The 6,000-nt window shown below is 38.5% G+C and overlaps 1 long non-coding RNA gene across 2 annotated transcripts in view; it reads left to right on the top strand.

The window, feature by feature from the left end:
• The first annotated feature begins 511 nt into the window (after window positions 1-511).
• LOC309371423 overlaps window positions 512-6,000 on the top strand; it is a 90,892-nt gene continuing 85,403 nt past the window's right edge. For both annotated transcript variants that reach the window (XR_014169094.1, XR_014169095.1), the window contains exon 1: window positions 512-703. This is a non-coding gene — a long non-coding RNA (uncharacterized lncRNA). The remainder of the gene's footprint in view (window positions 704-6,000) is intronic.

Genomic DNA, 6,000 nt, shown 5'->3' with positions numbered 1-6,000 from the left:
GGTAACTCCAAAGGCTACAACATCCAAGTCTTGAGTTTTCATTTACCTATTGATGAGCCTATGCTCTATGAATTTGTCACCACTTGTGGCATGACTGTGGCTGTATACAATGTTACCCATACCCCAATCTCTGAGGGTCGAGAGACTTATGGAGTACAAGCACATATCCTGAGTTTGGTTTCCTTGAATAAAACTGGTCTCATGCCTGAGAAGGAAAAGCCTGTCCTTTTCTTTTGGAAGCACCACTAGCTAGTCATTTCTCTGGCAACACATCTGGATTGGGTCTTCCTTTTAGCCAAGCAAAAAAGATACTTAACAAACTTGGCCAGAGTTTTGCCATTTCAGTAGTTCCTTCTACTACAGAATTTCATCTTACAAATTAAGCCACAGGCATGGATGAAATGGTTAGAAAAACACTGGGACCTAATTTGAATAGTAGAATGTTTGGCATCTGGTGGGCGGGGCTTTGTGTTCTGCTCCAGAACCAGCCCCTCCCTTCAAGTGTTCAGTTAAATTCAGTTAGAGAGACCAACTGTCATTCTTGCTTCTTGCCTCATGATGTTGTTTTAGTTTCTCTCAGACAGTTTGTTATTGTGTTACAATTTTCTTTATTATTAAAGCTTTGTTTGACATACACATGAGCCACTTACTTTGCTGAAAGAAAAGAAACTCTGCTGAAAAATGGTGGAATATCCTAAACTCGGTAAGTGAGGGCATATTCCTAGTCTGACAGGAAGATTTATTTTTTAAATCACCCCACCCTCCGCAACAGAAACCCATGGATGATATCCAGACTAACTGCCCAGGCCTATAAAACTTTTTAATTCTCAAGCCTCCCAGGCAGTAGGAAAAAGAAACTCAAAAATTCACATTTGTATATCTGAAAGCTACAAATGTTTTGGATTGGTTTTACATGCATCACTCAGATTTAAAACTGTATTCCAAGGACTGGACTTGATAAAACATTTTAACTGTTGGCTTTTAATTTTGTATTATGGTATAATAAAAAAAGAATTCCCTGGATGTCTAGACCCAGGTTTGGGGTAACAACTCTTTGTTGAGAGAGCCCCAGCAGAGATTTAAAATCATAAAACATGCAGCAAAGTAAAGTGTGGAAATATAGGCTGTTAGACCTTTAAAACCTTCCCTTCTAAATTGCTTCCCACTTCCCTTAGCATAGAAAGGGGCCACACGTTTGATATTTACTTACAAGCTTTGCTTACAAACTCTTCAAAAGTCAGATTAATGTGTTTTTCCATACAGCAGCAAGAAAAGAGAGGCAGTTTAACTTATTTTTAAAAAGATAAGAGTTTCTAAATTATTTGTATAGAAACACAAAGATGGCTTGCTGAAGCCATGCAGTCTAAGCTTGGAGTATCCAGCTTAGACCAACTTACTGGCAGAGTTCATCTTGTGGAAGTGAGAGAACAAAGAGTTTGGTAACCCTTCCTCCCAATGTAATGGGCTGTGACCTAGCTAAGCTTTGAAGGACTGGTTATTCTATGGTCTTAACCCCATTCATGCATGTTGGTTATACAGGGTGAGTCCTTAAAAAGAGGCCTGTGAATACAGAGTACACATGTTCCATGGGGCCTCTTTTAAAAGACTCACCCTGTATAAGGCTGTATATATCCTACAATAACTTTGAATCATATTTTCTTTGCATAAAGCATACACTGGGAAACTATCAACGTAGGTGAAATAAATGGCACACGTAGCTTGTGTTTCTATGATTTTGAACCATCACCAGCAATTCTCTGGAAAGCAGCACAGGTGAATGCTCTTCAGGCTTAGGAGAGACAATAATATCATGCTTTTTATTCTGTCAGATCGGATGACACATAGGATATTGATGACACTAACAGTTGTAAGGATATGGGAAATTTTTTTCCTCTCTTTCATTTTGCTATGCCTTCCTCAACACAGTCTTATGTTTCTTCTGTTTTCTGTCAGAAAATGATGCTAAGGGGAAAACAGTATTTTATATTTTATTTTCTACATATTATTATTTGCTGGTTTTCAACCTGTTGCTGTTGTTGTTATTGTGTGTGTGTGTGTGTATAAAATCTACTTTGGACTATCAAGAAAAATTTATGGTGGTGGTGAATTTAAAGAAATAAATATTTTTAAAATGTAAAATGTTCATTTAGACAAAGGCACCTTTTAAAAACAAAGCACGTTATCTCTCCAAAAGTTATGCACTTTTGTATTTCTATTTCATCAATTTCAATATTAAGAGTTCAACACGTGAGCAAGATACCTGCATGTGATTAATCTCTTCCATTGAAATATGTAGGTTAGGGCCAAACAACACATTCTGCAGGAGATCTACGGTTGATCTCCTAACTCCTCTGCCCCCAGCTCTCCCTGTCAATTTGTTCAGAGCAGTGGTAGGCAGGAGGAGGGATGAGGTATAATCTCTACCTCCAGAGGTGTTTCTCTGAACAAAATGACATCCCTTCACTACTTTACTTTGTTAATGCAGCAAGCTGCTTCCCCTGCAAGTCAGACAGTACCTTAACCTTGGATGGTTTGGACCCATATTTCCTATAGGTAAGACTGAGCAGTTAACCTTCCCCCACCCCACTGGTAAAACAGTGGTTTCTGTACTCTAGGCTGCGGACTTTTGTAGGGATATTGTACCACACCAATCCTGTGTGATTAAGAATAGAGCAACTGATTATAACTGAGTTGTGCTTGTGCTAGGCAGCATCCTATGACATTTGAAAGTATCTCATTAGCAGTTTATGAGCAGAGGGCTGTATGTATCCAGTGTGCCTACATGTGGTGCCATTCAGCAGAGTATCTGAGAGAAAATCTTGTTTCCCGAGAATCTTTGTTTTCCTTTCTTTTTAAATCAAACATATGTCTGGCCCTCATTCCCATGAACAAAGGTTTTTAACTGTGAAAGACAAACGACACACCATGTGGTAACTTTTTTGTGTGTGTGGGATGCACCACTTCAGACAACAAGTGGAAGCATTGCCTGATCAAATGCTCCACTGTAGGAAAACTCCAAGCAACATCCTGCACAGAGAAAACCCAGCCAGAGGAAAGGAGTCTAGGTAATGAGGTTGACAAAACTCATTATTACTTGGTTCAGAATATGAATTATAGCTCATAATGCTTCCCTTATTGCAAATTGAGCAGCATTTCCCCCAAAAGTTTTCCCAACCTCATGGTTTGGAAGTGTGCAGGGTTCACAGTGGACTTTGGAAGCTTATTCCAATCATCCAAATCTTTATTATGGTCATAGATCAGCAGAAGGTAAGAGCACCTCCATATGTAAATAAAACATGTTAGAAGGGCAATAGAGTAACTGGAGAAGTAGAGGGTACACATACTCATATTCTCACAGTAGCATAAGATAAGCATAAGATAAAAGCACACAAAACATGTAAATCAAACATTCAGTTTTAGAGCTGCTGTGTGGCACATACCACCCTCTGATGTATGTCAACCATAGCAATACAATATCTGGCCACTGAATGTGTTATATCAGGATTTATATCTTGGAGCAGTAAGGAGATATTAAGCTTATTGGAGGAAGCATTTGGATCTCATGTTTACAATCATGTAATAAAAAGTGCATTGAACTTTTCAAAGTTTCGAATGGACTCACAAGAAATGGGTTTGTTCATTTTGGAAAACAGCTTAAATTATCCAAGATGATTTTGAACTGAGCTGTGGGGAGTTTTTATATATCTAGAACTAAGGCAGCCTCCCCCCCCCAAAAAAAAATCTGAAATGGACAAACATTCAAATATGCAACCCAAATATATATTCATGGTTTACCATGCAATGAGCAAATTGTCTTGCCAAGGCTCACAGTTTAGGGCTAATCTTATAATGTACACAATTGACTCTTTAAAAAGGCATTATTGTTGTGGATTGCCAAGGTCTTTTGTTAGTGAGGTTGGTAAAGTATCAAGCTTGATTTTGCAGACTTTTCATGTGGCTATTTTTATACAGAATACAACCATCGTGTCTTGAAAGGCAAATGAACTAGCTTCATGAGAAGGGCATTGATTTTTTTTTTTTTTGGGGGGGTACTCAGTTTTAAAATACATCTAAATGCAAAAGATCAGCTAGATATCTACTTGCTTCTTCTTGTTGCCCAGTATCTGAGATTGTTATGCATACCCTGGTACATTAAATCACAGGAGCAGAGAGAAGCATGGTGATAGATCTTGCTGTGCATATTTAATATAATACACCATGCCAGCAGAATTTGCATTAATTATCAAGGGGGTGACTGCAACTGATTAGATTTCCTTCCCCCCAAAAGTTGCATAGACTTGGTCAATGTGTGTATTATAAATGTATAATAAACCTGATCATGTGATTTGTTGAATCAGGATTTACCATATGTAAAGCAAGGTGTATATTACTGTGGATGAAGGGAATGTGCATGTGCAGAATCAATGCAATGGACAAAATGAAATGAGATTGGCTTTGCAGTCTTAAGGTGTCTGTTGTGCTCCACTTAGCTGGAAACAATTGGCTTTTGCAATTGTATCCTACTCTTCTTCTCATGAGCTAACAGGGGCATCCATAGGGTGGCCTCCCATCCAGATCTAGCAAGGCCTAAAACTGCCACCAAAACTGAAGCAGGTGCCTTCAGACCATTCTTCCAACTACTAGTGCAACTTCATCTGCACTTCCGAAGACATGGATTGGATCAAACTGACATTAAGAACACTACTGCTACTTCATTTTTTTCACCTGTAATTATGGATAATGCATCACAGGGTACAGGAGACAATTCATCCCCCAAAATATGACTCTTTGATTGGAATGTATTTGTGGATCTGCATTTTCCTGTTCTAGCCAGTCATGACCTACATGTGTGAATCATCAGTTGAGGTCACCTTTGCGAGCTTCAGAGCCTGGTTTATACGTGGCCTTTTCAATAGGTTCTGGTATAGCATTTTCCATATACATGAAAACATGGTAAATATATGACAAGTGACATGATCTCAGATTTCCTATGGCTCCTTGTCATGTGTTTATATCATGGAAACCTGTCTGCTGCAGTGACATGTTAGAGACTTCACCATGCACGATGTTACATAACCTCTGTCGTGTTTTTGTGTCTTTCCTTTCTCACTTTTTCTAAACTAAAAAGCCCTGAGCACTGCAATTCTTCCTCACAGGAGAGTTGCTTTAGCCCTTTGATTATTTCCTGGAATCTTTTCCAGCTCTACAATATACTTTCTGAAGTGTAGCAACCAGAACAGTACACAACATTCCCAGTATGACTGCACAGTAGCTTCGTGCAAAGGCATTGTAATCACAATAGTTTTACTTTTGATCCTTTCTCTAAAGATATCTAACATGAAGTTCGTCTTTTGGCCTTTTCCACAACTACTGCATACTGGGCCAACATTTTCACTGAGCTGTTCAAGGTAACCTCATGAACCATCTCCTAGCCAGTCACTGCTAACTCAGACCCCCATTAGCATGTTTGAAATTCGGATTCATGTATTTTTTTTAATTTCAGGAGTTGATATATTCCTTTCTATTTCCACTTCTCTTTCACCTTGCCTTCCTAGGAAACCACTTAAATAAAGGAAAAATTTAGGTGTGTCAGCTGTCGCTCTGCAAAATGACTTTATTTTTGCTTGCTATATGCAATTCAGTTTTCCTGTGCCATTTCCATTGTCACTGTAGTCCAGCATAAGAGGCCCTGACTTTGGAAGAAAGCTTGAAGAAATTATAAGAGAACAAGCCAGGATTGTCACAAATGGCATAGAATTGATGCACTAAATGGCTGAATCTTTTTATTGCACCATGTGTTCCTTCCCCCTGTTTTTGTCTCTTTTCTTTCTCCTTTGTTATCTTCAGCTGCATCAATTTAATTGCTACTTTTTAAGCTAAAAGTTTGATAAATGGAAGTATTTTTTTTATGAGAGTTCATCCTGTATATATTGCAGATGTCAACCAACATGGCAAAGCATAATAGCCACATGGCAATTAAGAAATAGTGGTGGAATGTTC

The sequence above is a fragment of the Podarcis melisellensis genome (assembly GCF_964234715.1).
Source record: "Podarcis melisellensis genome assembly, chromosome: 6".
NCBI lineage: Eukaryota > Metazoa > Chordata > Lepidosauria > Squamata > Lacertidae > Podarcis > Podarcis melisellensis.
The sequence above is the reverse complement of the archived record's forward strand: the minus strand, read 5'-3'. Positions and strand labels throughout refer to the sequence as shown.